Source organism: Canis lupus, chromosome 29, assembly GCF_003254725.2.
Source record: "Canis lupus dingo isolate Sandy chromosome 29, ASM325472v2, whole genome shotgun sequence".
NCBI classification, from domain to species: Eukaryota; Metazoa; Chordata; class Mammalia; order Carnivora; family Canidae; genus Canis; species Canis lupus.
In genome coordinates, this window is record NC_064271.1 from 22,709,676 (window position 1) to 22,725,607 (window position 15,932).

Below are 15,932 nucleotides of genomic sequence, written 5' to 3' on the forward strand. Positions count from 1 at the left end.
GGTTAAAAGGGACTTATACATAGTGCTTCAAGTTTTTATGAAGAGAATCAATTCATAAATTTAAAATAGCCTCTAAACATATAAAAAGATGTTCGGCCTCACTCATAAGAAAAATTCAAATTAAAACTACAATGAAGTTTCATTTCTCTTCTTTCAAATTGGCAAAGATTTGAAAGCTTGATGATATATCCTGTTGGCAAGGCTGTGAGGAAACATTGCTGCTGGGAAAGCAAGTGATACCATGACTACAAAGGGGAATTTGGCAATATCAACCCCAGCACTCTACTTCTAGAAATTCACCAGGAACATACGCCTCTAACAATACAAAAATAAAAGCCCAAGGTGATTCATTGCAGCATTACTTATAATTGCAAAATATTGGAAAGTACCTTAATGGCCAAACATAGAAGACTGGTTGAATAAATTTTATCACATACATAGTATCAGGTTCTAGGTAGAATGATCTCTATGAACTGGTAGGAGTGATTTCTAGAACATAGTAAGTGATAAAAGGAGTTTGCAAAAGTATATATGCAGTGTGCTACCTTTGTAAGACAGGAGAAATTTAAGAAAAATGCATATAGCTGCTTATTTCACAAACCAAAATTTAATAACTTAGTGACCAACTGAGCCACCCTGGCGCCCCATTATTTAAAATAATTAAATGTAATATTTTCACAAAGTAAAAAAAAATTCACAGCATACAAAGCAAATTAGGTGTAAAGCTATTTACCTCACAAAAGTGGTGCAAAGGTGAGATGAGAGAACTCAGAATGTGGCAGGTTTGCCATAAATGACATTTATCTCCCCTGACCTTGCTTTTCTATATTTTCTTTTCATGCTAAACTGTTCAAAGATGGAGATTTCCAATGCTTTTGAATAAATATGAGGGCCTGGCCCTCCATGCCCCTTCTTTATCTTGGTGGCCTTTGACTGTCACTAACTAATCACAACTGCTTCTTTTGTGGCAGCTTTACTTGTCATTCTCCAGAGTTTGGCCAGTCTCTGTCAGCCAGTTGGGTGGACTTTAGAAGATGACTGGAGAGTGCCCACCTAGGCACTGGACTCTATCACTCTATCACTGGACTAGTCTAGGTGCCAAGAACCCTCCTTTTGTAGTTGTTTTTCTGGTGGAAAGCCAGGGAACATTGGTCCCAGACCTAGATCTATCACCAATCTGACCTCAGGCTTTACTGTCCTTATCTGCCAAGGGAAGGGTTTGGACTGGATCATCTCTAATGGCCATGGCTTGACGAAACAGGAAAACCTACACATAATTTATTCTGTCACGGAATTCTAGTATTTTCTAATTTGGCCTTGAGTGTTATATGCCCTAACAACCTAGTTAGAGGTAGGTTGTATAATGTGAGTTAAAAATTAGGGATGAATTCAAATCCTCACTTTCCATCTTGAAGTAAATTTTTGTTCCTAGAGAATAGTGGATTATTAGGAATGTAAAAAGAAATCTTTCAACTTGACAACTCCCTGAGTACAAGATAGCTGAAATGTATGAGACAGAAACCATTACTCTTTTTGTTAGAAGTAAGTTGGTGTGGCTAATTCATGAATGTTTAAATGGGATAATTTGCTCAGAGAAAAGGAATTGGTCATCTCTGATTTTCTGAAGAAGAGAATTATAAGACAGTGTAAGTGGGTGAACTACTCAGCTGCTGATTGCATGCTCCTAACTAAGATTTCCATATGCTTTGCCCTCACTGCAGACACAGCTCTCTGACTTGATTACCAAGTGTTGTTTACTTTTCTCATGTTTGCTTTCTCAGGAGACTGCTGTCTGATGATTATGTTCCCTAATAACTGAGATCCAGAAGTGACATCATTCTCCATTCATTCAAAATGTCTGTCCTGAGTTCCATTCTATGCCAGGCTCTGTGAATGATGCAGAGGATACAAATAGAAAAACACTTCCCTGTCTTTGAGGCCTTCACAGGCTTCTGAGTCCAGAGGTGAGAGGATAAAAAGCGAATCAAGCAAAGATCAAATGAGAGGGAGCAGTTTCATGTCTTGGCATTATATAAGTATAAAGACTTCTCAGGGAACAACAGATGGAAATAAAAACACAAAGGCTATAAATGCCTGTGACAAGAACAAAGAGATCGTTCAGTTCTACTTACAGCAGAGTGACTAAGAATCAAACATGGACACTTGCATTTCTAGGTCTGTTGTTTAAAAAAAACTTGAAAAAGTGCTATCCAAGTACAAATAAATTAATGAGAAACTGTAAAAGCCTTTAGCTGTAAGGTATTATTACTGTGTCGGTCAGGGTCTCAGCAGAAAACAGATGACACATTGAAAGTAGGATAATTTAAGGTGAGTTTAATAGAGAACTGTTTGCAGAGGACCAAATGTAGGGAAACCATGCAAAATAGTGCAATACCCAGGGCTAGTGTCAGTGGGCTCCAGATTGCTCCAGATTAAGGGTAAGGGGCCACGTACAGGAACTGGAGACAGAGAGGGTCTATCTGAGAGACACTGAGACCCCCAACCTCCTTTATGCAACTAGACCAGCTGGAAGTAACCTCACAGCTTGCCCTCTGCTACCTCTCTCAGATCTCCTGCTGGGCTCCTTGCAGGCTGAACCCAGTGAAACCTGAAGGTGAGGAGTTAGCTGTCCTAGTTTCTACCATTCAACCTTCCAGGGCATAGAGGAGGGTAGAGAAGACAGGGGTGAATGGAAGATGTCCAGAAAAACTATATAACCAGGAACTTGAAAGTCAGTGTTCACAATGACATTGGTGTCACCTTCCCAGCCAATGTTTGACAAGCATCCTACAACTGGTCACTTAGTGGTTACACTATGGATGACTAAACTTGGTAGCACGTCTACAAAAATGTTTGCAATTTGTGAGGGAAATATTTTCCAAGTAGGTAAGGCGGTGTAATCTGAAGAAAAAGGAGCTTCTGCACATGAGAAAGAATACTTCTTTACTAACAATAGACAGAAAGTTGGCCTAATGTATTTTTGGGGAGTATATGATCAATAATAAAGACAAAGCTTTACCAGGAAAGTCAGGCTCTTCTTAAAGAAGGCTCTGCAAAATTGTGAAGGGAAAATTATGAATTTGTCTTCACAATCCTTCGCCTTTTCTTCCAGCAATCCCCCTACTATTTTTTTTTTTTAAAGATTTTATTTATTCATGAGAGACACAGAAAGAGAGGCAGAGAGAGGAACAGGCTTCCTGTGAGGAGCCTGATTCAGGACTCGATCCCAGGACCCCAGGATCATGACCTAAGCCAAAGACAGAAGCTCAACCACTGAGCTACCTAGGTGCCCCCCCCTTCTACTTCTTATATACTTGTTTTTGTTTGTTTATCCTTTATTAGAATTTATCTCTTAAGGTCTTTTTGGGGGAGATGAGCATATTTCCTGACGCACTCATTCTATATGGATTTTCTACAGGAAATATTTGGTTCTCATTTCATAGAAGAACCAGTTCCTCACATCATTTCCTTCTTAATGAGCCTCCTGGATCAATAGCACAGAATCAGAAAGTTCAAACACCATTTGACTTCAGGGTAGAGTGACTGAAGGATAGAAGATCTCAGAGCATTAAGTTGCTTGCTTCACTTTGAAAGTTGGGTAAAACATAGTGCCCAGTAACACAATCTTTGTGCACACGACACAAGTGAAAAGCTACTCTGCTATTTGAGTCCAGTGATAGGGGACTGGTAAATAAATGGTGGGAGTGCTGGTCAGGTCTGGCTTTGTATCCTGGCTCAGCCACTAACCGTGTGACTTAAGCTCAGTTTTCATCTTTCAAATACTGTTGACAATAATATTTAACACTTCAGATGGTTGTGAAGATTAAGATCACAGCATGTGCAAAATGCCAGTGCCTGAAATGTAGTAGTAAGCTCTCCCCAGATGATGGTATGAAGATGGTAAGGATAATCAAGATTATGCCAATGTAACCATCATCCAATCAACGAATATATCTAGTCAGTTCCAAGACCATGTTATTTTAAATTCCAAGCATCTTTCTCCCTTTTGCTCCCTTTCTTCAATACTCATGCTGCTACCTTGGTCAGGCTTACATACCTCTTGACTGGTCTTCATGCTTGCAGCCTTGTTCTCCCTTATCTGTCCTTCATTCTGCAGCCTCAGGTCTTTTGTCCTCACACCCTCCCTTAGCACATCTGAATCAGCCAGTCCCTCACAATCCTCAGTATGGCATGCAGAAACGTGTACAAAACCTGCAAGCACAGTTTAGGGAATAATCATAAACTACTTACTCTCTAAGTTAAGAAATTAAACCCTGCTGTTCTCCAGAAACCTCCCCACTCCTGTGTGCCCTTTCTTGATTACACAACCATCCTCTCTCCAAGAAGTAACCACTTACCTGATTTTTGTAACAGTGTTTTTGCTTTAAAATTTTACCTGCTATGTATGAATCTCTAAGCCATATGCCTCATTTTACCAAATCCAAGAAATACTCTTTTTCATATTTTAGCATATCTTTTTTTAAAAAAGATTTTATTTATTTATTCATGAGAGACACAGAGAGAGAGAGAGAGGCAGAGGGAGAAGCAGGCTCCTTGCAGGGAGCCCAACGTGGGACTTGATCCCGGGTCTCCAGGATCATGCCCTGGGCTGAAGGCAGCGCTAAACCGCTGAGCCACCCGGGCTATATTTTAGCATATCTAAAGTTGAGATATGCTTATGATGATGGCTTGCTACGGTTTAATTTGCAGCATTTTTCTTTATTATAAAAAATATAAATACAGAAATATAAGATAATGATGTGTTTTGCAATCAATGGCACCTTAGATTTGATGCAGGCTAGTTTTGATTGTTTCTGAACCATATGAATAGAATTATACTGCATCTATAGTGCAGAAGAGGAGCACCTTCTATAGAGGTGTTCTTTTACCTCTGTCTTTTTTCTGGTCAACACAATGTTTGTGAGACTCATTCATTTTGCAGTCACACGCAATTGTTCATATTGCCTACTATAAACAATGTTGCCGCAAACAATCTTTTATGTATACCCTGTGTGCACAAGGCCTGCAACAGTAGACTGAGGCATTGTAAATTTCTCTGGACTTCTACAATATTATCCAAATACCAACCCTAGCCTTAATCAAAAGTAGAGCAATGTATTTAAAACACAAACCTGGTCATCTTATTTCTCTGGGTAAAACATTTGAATAGTTTCCTGCTGTTCTCAGAATGAAGATCCACATCTCTCATAAAGTCTTTGAGCTCTTCAAATCCAGCCATCAGATCCCACAATTATTTTTACATATTCTTTCTCTAGGCTGAATAACCACAGAGCCCTTCTTTTCAGTTCTTTAAACAACTTCCCTGCAGGACTCCTATCCATCCACCTCAACCTCCAGCCTGGTTAAATCCACCCATCCATCAATCCAAACTCTAGCTTCAACTACTCAGATAAGCCCACCTTCTTGCAGATATGTGTCATGACTCTTCAGTATGTCTTCCTAAAGAATGCTCTTCTTTTTAGAACATAGATCTGCTGCTGAAACAGAGACCCTGGTGACTTTAGTAAGACAGAAATTTATCTTTTGCTTACAACACAGTGTTGGCCTAAGCAGCCCAGGACTTGTCTGGAATCTCTCTGATGTCGGGAGCCCTGAATCCTTCTGCCTTATTGTGTGGACATCTCTAAGATGTTACCCTCACCAGTATGCTCTAAGACAATTCACCACCATATTCCTATTTCAGTCAGTAGAAGGGGAACAATCTTGTATGTGTACCCTATGTGCACAAGGCCCACAACAGTAGACTGACACTATAATTTCTCTGGACTTCTACAATATTATCCAAATACCAACCCTAATCCTAATCCCAACTAGAGCAATGGGAGGGAGGAAAGGGAAGGCATAACCACTCCTTCTAAGGGCATGATTCAGGAATTGCACTGACTACTTTTACTCACCCCTCACTGATCAGAACTTGGTCACATGGCCACATCTTACTGCCAGGGAAGCTAGGAAAAGTAGTCATTATTTTGGGTGCCATATGCCTAGCTTTGAATCTGATCATTTCCATAGATGGAGAGAATGGATATGGGGACACCTAGTGGTCTCTGTAGCAGTAAATCCAACCCAGATTGCAACGAAACATTAATTAGTATGATTATTTGATGGATGTTTTCCCCACTAGACTGTAATGTCTACAAGCACAGGTAGCATATCTGTTTTTACTCACCAATATGTCTTCATCATCTATCCCAGTGCCTGGTACATAGTGTGTATGCATGAATATTTGTTGAAAGTATGAATGATTAGATTGGGTCTTCGACTACGTCCTATTATCCTGACTCATGCTTGACCTAGACCTCCACCTAGACCAAACCACTTGTGGTTACCTAGTAATGTGTTTCTTATCCGTTAAAAAAAAATCATCTCATTATTTAAATTTCTTTGATGACTTTTGAGATTACACAAATTTTCACATATTTCCATTTATACTTCTTGTTTTGAGATGTGTTTGGTATGACCAATTCTATCAACATCCCTAAGAACACAACATAGTAGATTTCAGTCAAAGTCCAAGTTAAGCAGCATGCTTAGGGACTTGCTTGATGGAGGAGAAAAATATAAAATAATGCTGGAATTAGGGCATTCATGCAATTTTATGTGAACACTATTTCTCAGACTTGATCTTTCCATAAGGTTTGGGAAGTAAAGAGTTAAAGGTTATATGCTCTCTTTAGATCTACAGGGACGGTATGATATTGTGATTTGTAATGAGAAATATATATTTGGTCTCTGTCCCTATTTCTGGTACAGAACTCCTAAAAGTCTTGGAATTTCCTAAATGATAAGAACAGTAAAGTTTCTTGATTTCCTAATAAGAATCTTTCAACCACACCAGAGATTATGATAATGAATGACTTTGGAAAGCACTTAAAGATGGGGATGGTTGCCAGGGGAACCAAACTTGTGATTGGTTCAGTACCACCCCCTGACCTCTGGGGAAGGGAGAGGGTTTTGAGGTCAAATCAATTGCCAATGGCTAATAATTTAACCAATCACACCTGTGTAATGAAGCCTCCATAAAACCCCAAAAGGCCAGGGTTCCAAGAGCTTCCAGGTTGGTAAACCAAAATACGTCTACATATCAGGTCTCAAACTCCACAGGGACAGAAGCTCCTGCATTTGGGACCTCTTGCTACATATCTCTTCATTTGGCTGTTCATTTGTATCCTTTGTAGTAAACCAGTAATCTGGTAAGTAAAGGATTTTCCTGAGTTCTGTGAGCTATTTTAGCAAATTAATTGAACTTGAAGAGGGAGTTGTGGAACTTCCGATTTAAAGACAGTGGGTCGGAAGAATAGGAGATAACTTGGATTTTTGATTGGCATCTGAAGGTGGAGCAGCCTTGTGGGACTGAGATAGTAACCTGTGGAACTGGTACTATCTCTATGTAGATAGTGCCAGAATTGAGTCAGATTTGTGGGACACCAATCAGTGTCCTTGGAAAATTGAATTAGTGTGGAAAAACACATCTGAGGTATTTTTAAAAATTGCCGTTTAAGTAAACGTCCATAATGTTTAGCAGCCAATAAATATTTATGTTGTACTGATAAATGATTAAGTGTAATTGAGACTTGGTGAGAATGATGACCATCCTACCCACAAGCACCCAATATACAACCACCACCTTGCATATTGTATATTAAACCTTGCATATTGTATATTAAATGACAAGAATACAAAAAGCATAAAATAATATACTTAACATGGACACACTGAATGAAGCTGTATGAAAAACCAGAAATATGTGAGGATGGTGGCATTTAGACGTTATTACTATTTTAACATTTAAAATTGTTGCTAATTAAACTAAATCACAGCACCTGCACCATCACTAAAACATAACCACCACCAATAATTCTGTTTGCGATGCCCTTTTAAAAATACATAAGATCTATGAGATATAACTGGTAAATGAGGAAAATAGAGGGTGCTATTGGCCAGTGTGCAGAAGACACATTTTCCTGTATAAGATTCAATTTACAATTCTGAAAGCCAAGAGAGGAAGCAATAATTCAAGGCAAAGGAAGTCAAGAGCTTCTGTTTCCTTAGTTTTCATGAGCAGGCCCGATATGGACATGGCTGCTGATGAGAACAGCATGCTTTCAGACAAAGAACACATGCCAGGCTTCCATGCATAGGTAAACCCAGGATCAGCAGAATATCAGCAACAGGGAACACAGCTGTTTTCCTCTTGGCATGAGTTGCGCGTAACTGAGAATAGCTTCATAACCTCTTAACTGTAGATGCTCCAATGTATACAACTTCCCGTGAATCATGTAGGTTAGGATTTCTCTTTCCTAATGCCAGAATCTTTAGCAGCATTCAGTTTTACTCACTTCTCAATTCAAATTACTGAGCTATCAAGTCCAACTATTGTCTGAGTTAAGTTTACTCATATAGATGTTTAGAGATGCTAAGTGTGCAAAAAAGTGAAAAGAAAGGAAAAAGAAGTACTTGGTAATATGGTTGAGGAGGGAAGGGGTTATTTTGGAGAAAGGGAGGAGATTTTGGTGAATGGGTAATTTTGGCCACAAGAGGGTACCATGTGAGCATATTCATGTGAGTGTGTATGGGGGTGTAGATACTAGGAGCAAAGAAAAAGTAGAAGTGTGACATAACTGCCTCCATTGCCATTTCAGTTAAAGTGGCAGCCTGGGTACTTTAGCATGTGAACCTGGAAGGCTGTAACCTTTAGCTTCCTCCAGTTTAGCTCAGTTTGTCCTGACCAGGCTGATCCATTTCTGACTCTTCCTTCTCTATGCTGACAGAGGTTTACTCCTCTGTTATTGAAAGGAAGAAGAGCTAAAAGGACAAAGGCAGGGGAAAATGCTAGATGGGAGCTTAGAGCTTAGGGGCCATGGGACCTGGAACCAGACACTCTTTGAGACAGAGTTGTAGCAGCAAACCCAACTATAGAAGAAGGTGATGGAGTATGATAACCAGAGAGTTTGTTGCTAGAAGGGCTTCAGATGCTATAGAAATGTACCTACAATGTGAGGTACATGAGAGTGATGGGAACTTGATTTAGGGGATTATACTCATTCCCATGACATCAATGGCATCAGCATCAGGGATTGCAAATTCAGATCCCTATGGGAGCCAGATAGAGGAGGCTGGGTGTAAGACAATGGGGAAGTGTACTATTATAGTGAGTGGAAGGGCACATGCATGATTTAAATCTACTGTGTGGGAAAACTGGTCCAGTATGGTTAGATCTTCTGATTTTTCAAGAGAAGGCATAAATTTGGATTTTTATGTAAAAAATGTAATCACAAAATGTTGGCAATTGATTTTAAAAACCTAAAAGTGCCATGCAGGACATTATTGTACCTGTTAAACGACACTTGCATATCTCATAGCCCCTGAAACTCAGTCTGTCAAAAATGGAACTCATTAGTTTGTATTCCTCATTTCAGTGAATGATGCCACCAACTGCCAGGAAACTCAAGCTAGAAAGGTGAGCATAAGCCCTGATTCCTTCCTTTCCTTTACTCCTCACATCCATTAGGTGACCTAACTATGTGGGTTCAGCCTTCTGAATTCTTAGATTAGTTATCCCAATTTGTGTCTTTCCTCTGTCTTTGTTTGGGTTCTTATAATTTCTTTCCTGGCTAAGCCATTTTGAATCTACTGGTGACCTGTCTAAAATAAAAACTGAAGCAACTGCCTTGCCCCCTCAAGTTTAATTTTAGCCCACTACCTGTAGGATAAAATCAATGTGTTTTGGGATGGCACACATTTAGTCTCCTATTCTGAACCCTGTCCACATCTTCAGCCTCATTCTGTCTATGCCTTCCTCCTTTTCTATGCTCAGATACTGCAACGCCTGTAGTTCCCCTAAGTGTTAGGCTGTTCTACTCCTCTCTACCTTTGCTCTTACTAATCCTCTTACCTATAGTGAATGCCCTTGCCTTTTTGTACCAGGGTGTATTCAGTTCTAAGAAACACAAAACCCAACTCAAACTGGCTTAAAAGATAAAGATTTATTGACTTGTGTAAGTAGTAGGTCAGGCTTCAGGGTTGGTCTGATTCAGCGGATCAGCGATGTCACAAAAAACCTGTATTTCTCCTTTGCCATGTTCTATTGTGTCATCTCCATTCCAAGGCTGACATTACAAGAGAGCTGCTGACAACCCCTGGGTTATCTGCTTCCTTGTCCACATCTGAGGTGAAGGTGGTTGTACAGTGAAGAGAGGAACAGATGGTTTCCAAAAGAGTTCTCGAAAGAGCAAGAAAACCTCTGAAGGATTCAGTTAGTGTTTCCCTCAATCTCACTAGCTGACACTGGGTTAAAATAGCTATGGCCAGAAGATAGGATCATATGGTTGAGATTACGCAGCCTGACCTCACCTTCAGAGGGGTGCTTCACCTTGACAGGGTACCTTACCTTGAGAAGGGTGGAATTGGATTCTTCAGTAGTTCATAGGCTTCACTGGGTACATGTGGATACTGAATCTGAAATTGGGATGGTTTCAGATACAGGGGATTAGATGTGAGGAAGGAAATTGTAATATTCTTAGTACTTTTTTAAGACAAAGTATTAGAATTATTTTTTTTATTGAGGTATAATCGACATTACATTATTTTAGGTGTACAATATAATGATTCATATTTGTATATATTGCAAAATGACCACAGTAAGTCTGGTTAACATCTATCATCATAGTTATAATTCTTTTCTTGTGATGAGAACTTGAAAGACTTACTCTTGGCAATTTCCAAATATGTAATGTAGTACTATTTTTTTCCCTGAATAATAAAAGCTGACATTTGTTGAACATGTGCTATATTCCAGGCATTATCCAACATACTTTATTTTAATAAATTTAAATTCAAGTTAGTTAGCATAGTGTAGTATTAGTTGCAGGAGTAGAATTTAGTGATTTAACACATATAATACCCAGTGCTCATCCCAACAGGTGCCCTCCTTAATGCCCATCAACCATTTAGCCCATCCCCCCACCCATATCTTCTTCAGCAACCCTCAGGCTATTCTCTATAGTTAAGAGTTTCTTATGGTTTGCCTTCCTCTCTGTTTTTATATTTTTTCTCCCTTCTCTTTCTCTATGTTCACCTGTTTTGTTTCTTAAATTCCACATATGAGTGAAATCATATCATATTTGTCTTTTTCTGACTGACTTATTTTACTTAGCATAATAAATTCTAATTCCACATCATTGCAATGGCAAGATTTCATTCTTTCTGATAGCTGAATAATATTCCATTGTGTATATATACCACATCTCCTTTATCCTTTCATCAGCCGATAGCATGATGTATTGACTATAGTCATCATTCTGTACATTAAACCCTCAGGACTTATTTTATAATTGGAAGTTTATACATTTTGACTCTTTTGATCTATTTTGTCCACCCCTACCCCATCCATGTCTGATAACTATCACCTTATTCTCTGTATCTCTGAGCTTAGACTTTTCTTTTTCTAGGTTCCACATTGAAGTGAGATAATATGCTATTTGTTTTTCTCTGGTTGATTTCACTTAGCATAATACCCTCAAGTTCATCCATATTGTTACAAGCGGTGAGATTTCCTTCTTTTTTATGGCTAAAAAAATATAAAACCTATATACATACTACATCTCCTTTACCCGTTGATGTACCCTTAGATTGTTTTTATATCTTGGCTATTGTAAATAATGCTGCATTGAGCATGGGTGTGTGCCTATCTTTTCAAATTAGTGTTTTCATTTTCTTTTATTTTTTAAAAGATTTCATTTATATATTTGAGAGAGAGAATACAAGTAAGGTGAAGGGGAAGGGCAGAGGGAGATCTATTCCAGGACCCTGGGATCATGACCTGAGCTAAAGGCAGATGGTTAACTGACTGAGCCACCCAAGCACCTCTGTTTTCATTTTCTTTAGGTGTATACCTGGAAGCAGAATTGCTGGATCATATGGTTGTTCTATTTTTAATTTTTGGAGGAAACTCCACACTATCTTCCATAGTAGCTGTGCCAATTGATATTCCCACCCACAATGCACAAATTTCCCTTTTTTTCACATCTTCACAAGCACTTCTTATTTTTAGTCATTTTGATGGCAGCCATTCTAAGAGGTGTGAGGTGGTATCTCATTATGGTTTTGATTTGCATTTCCCTGATGATGAGTGATGCTGAGCATCTTTTCATGTAATTGATATTTCTTTTTAATCTTCCTTTATTTTACAAGTGTTTATTAAGCACCTCTATGTGTCAGGGATTCATTCTAGGCACTTGAGATTCAATGTTGAATACAACAAAGAACTTGGTTCTACTGAGAACAGGTAGAAATTAAGCAAGTAAAATTAACTTATAAGCAAGATAACTTGAATTCAAAGGAAGGAGTTTATAGACTAGTAGATTTAGGACCCGTTATGAGTGAGGTGTATTGAGGTTCCCTAGGCAGCAAGTTTATGACTCAGTAGGTGTGAACCAAGCGTTCATTTTGCTGAGTAAGTTTTGATTAGCTATTATCTTGTAGAGCAGGAACGAAGGGATTTTTTTAGTGAAAGTGTGGGGGAGAAGTAGAAAAAAATTTTATATTTAGTTTTATCTTTATGTGAAGGCATAGGAGAAGAAAAAAATGAAGCAACTGTCATGAGAAGAAAGAAAAAAGATATTTAAGAAGGATTCCTTTGGGGGGAGGGTTCACTTTATGTTACATAAGAGCTTACATCTTTCTTTCTTTTTTATTTATTTATTTTTAAAGATTTTATTTTATTTTATTTTAAGATTTTATTTATTTATTCATGAGACACACACACACACACACACACACACACAGAGAGAGAGAGGCAGAGACAGAGACAGAGGGAGAAGTAGGCTCCATGCAGAGAGCCTGACCTGGGACTTGATCCTGGGTCTCCAGGATCACCCCAGGCTAAAGGCGGCGCTAAACCACTAAGCCACCTGGGCTGCCCTAAAGATTTTATTTTAGAGGGAGAATGTGTGAACAGGGGCAGGGGCAGACAAAGAGAGAGAGAATCTTAAGTGGACTCTGCACTGCGAGTGCAGCCCCACATGGGGTTTAATCTCACAGCCCTGAGATCATGACCTAAGTCAAAGTCAAGAGTTGAATGCTTCACCAACTGAGCCACTCAGATTTATTTTTTAAGAAATAAATACCTTTATTTCTTAAAAAAAACCTTGGGTGAAGTCTTCATTCCATGAACAGGCACTTTATTTACAAAAGGGCATAACTTGGGATCCCTGGGTGGCGCAGAGGTTTGGCGCCTGCCTTTGGCCCAGGGCGCGATCCTGGAGACCCGGGATCGAATCCCACATCGGGCTCCCGGTGCATGGAGCCTGCTTCTCCCTCTGCCTGTGTCTCTGCGCCTCTCTCTCTCTCTGTGACTATCATAAAAAAAAAAAAAAAAAAAAAAAAAAACAAAAAAACAAAAGGGCATAACTTAATGGCAAAGTAAAACAAAAAAATGCTCTACATCATCATGAAAAATGGAAATTAAAACCAGAACAAGGCATTACAATATCTCTACCAGAATGGTTAAAATGAAAAGACTGACAATAACAAGTGTTTGGGAACCATGTGGAACAATTGCAGTTGGAATTCTCCTGTATTGCTGATGGGAGTGTAAATTGGTAGAACACATTTAAAACTTACTATGCATCATTTATAACCCAACTCTACTCCTAGGTATATGCCCAACAAGAATAAACAGTGTACATCAAAAGGCATGTGGAAGAATGTTCATTGCTAATTTATAATAGTTCCAAACTGGAAATAATCCAAATACTCATCAACAGCTGAATGGAAGAATTAATTATGACATTCATATTATAAATACATACTCATACAATGGAATAATACCTCACAACAATAAAAAACTACTTGTAACTACATAGGTGAATCTCATAGGTGAATCTCACAATCTCACTTGTAAACATAAGTGAAAGAAGACACAAATTATATGAACTTCAAGAATAAATAAATATAATCTGTGGTGATATAAGTCAGAATACTGGGTTTCGTGTTTTGAGGAGGGAAAGGATTAACTAGGGTATATGAAAACTTTTGGGATATTGAAATTGTTCTGTATTTTGATCTGGGTAGTGTTTATAAGGGAGTTAACATATAAAATCTTTTGAGCTATACCATTAAGATATGTGCCCTTCATGATATATGTTATAACAATAAAGTAATTTAAAGAAATTCTCTATTACATATCAATACCTTCTTAATTAAATTTGTGTTGGTGCTTTTGATTAGATACTCCTGAGACTAAGCAGATGTAGCCTAATAAGGCAGAGTCATATGTGCATTTTATACATAATTATAATAAAATTACCTTTCCAGGTTTATCTCTAGCACTTCCTGACATATACATTATATTCCAGCCAAATTGGGTTACTCATTCTTCCATGAACACCCTATCCTTTTCACTTTGTCTTTGCTCATGTTCTCTGTATATTAATTTTTCATAAGTGAAATCACATTTTAAATGAACCAGAAGAGTTTTCTTTTGAAAGGAATCAAGTCGTGTTAGACCTTTTGCAAAATGAAGAATCTCAAAATCTTATACCATTTATTTTTTGAAAAAACTCAGATTTTCATATATTGAGCTTATATAAAATGCAAATCACATGATCCACAAATATTCACTAAAAATCGCTAGTAAAGGTTATTTGCAACAATGAAAACAGTTAAAAACAATAATTCTGTGAGGCAGTGTGAGGTTGAGGAGTGAACATGGTCTTTGAGGTCAGTGGATAAGATTTTGATTTGTTTTTGCCACTTGTGAGATGTGAATTCACCTATGTCAGTTAGGTCTTTTTTTTTTTTTTTTAAGATTTTATTTATTTATTCATGAGAGAGAGAGAGAGAGAGAGGGGCAGAGGGGGAAGCAGGCCCCATGCAGGCAGCCCGACGTGGGGTTCGATCCGGGGACTCCAGGATCACGCCCTGGGTGGAAGGCAGGCGCTAAACCACTGAGCCACCCAGGGATCCCCTAGTTAGGTTCTTTTTGATAAATAGTGGTAGCTTCTAAAAATTAATGGTAGTAATGGTTTTATGTCTCCTTTCAACGCTTCTCTCAGTTTACAATGATAATAAATTTTAGACCAATTTCAGTCACAGAGAAGAGAGTTACTTTGTTCTAAGGACAGGCAAGCAGCTCTGTGGAGAGGCCTATATGGTGAGGAGCAGAGGCCTCCTAGAACTGCCTTGTGAATGAGCCATCTTGGGAAATGTTCCTTCAGCACTGGTCAAACCTTCGGATAACTGAAACCCAGGCTGTTCCTCAACACCAACCTCATGAAAAACTGAGCCAGAACCACCAAGTTAAGCCTCTCCTGGATTCATGACCCATAGAAAAAATAAATGTACATATTTTAAAGCTGCTAAATTTTAGGGTTATTTGTTACTCAGAAATAGATAACTAAAGCAACTAGACTAATATTCCACTAAAAAGACATCTAGTAATCTCTTTTGACTATATATAAATCTTGGACACTAGAAACAGATTCTTTAACTTTTGGGGAGTCATATTACAGACAATATATATAATGTTTTTAAAAGCCAAATTTTATAATCTCTTTACAATCAACACATTGAAATATATTTCTTAGCAAATTGCTTTTTTATTTAGGTAAATGGTTGACTTTAATTTTTAATAAATGCCCTCCTGGGCAAGTTGGTTATTCTCAAATGTAAGATTGATATAGGTTTAGTTAAGTATTCGGAAGAATTTTGTGGAAAATGTAGTTTTGTTGAATATAAAAAGAAAAAACAGCCAAGCATTTATATTGGCTGAGCCTGGGATAATTTTGACAATCTGAACCATCCACGTGTTCCTCTGACATTTTGTGACAACACATATTCTTGGCTGCAGAAACAGTCCTATAGAGGGACTATGGTGTACCAGTAAAGAGCACAGATGTGGGAGCCAGAGC

At 38.3% G+C, this 15,932-nt stretch overlaps 1 long non-coding RNA gene across 1 annotated transcript in view; it reads right to left on the bottom strand.

Moving 5' to 3' along the window:
- LOC112678622 (uncharacterized) overlaps nt 1-15,932 on the bottom strand; it is a 43,879-nt gene that overhangs the window by 11,081 nt on the left and 16,866 nt on the right. The window contains exons 2-3 of the long non-coding RNA XR_003147708.3: nt 10,412-10,479; nt 4,058-4,212 (exon numbers count right to left, since the gene is read on the bottom strand). This is a non-coding gene — a long non-coding RNA (uncharacterized LOC112678622). The remainder of the gene's footprint in view (nt 1-4,057; nt 4,213-10,411; nt 10,480-15,932) is intronic.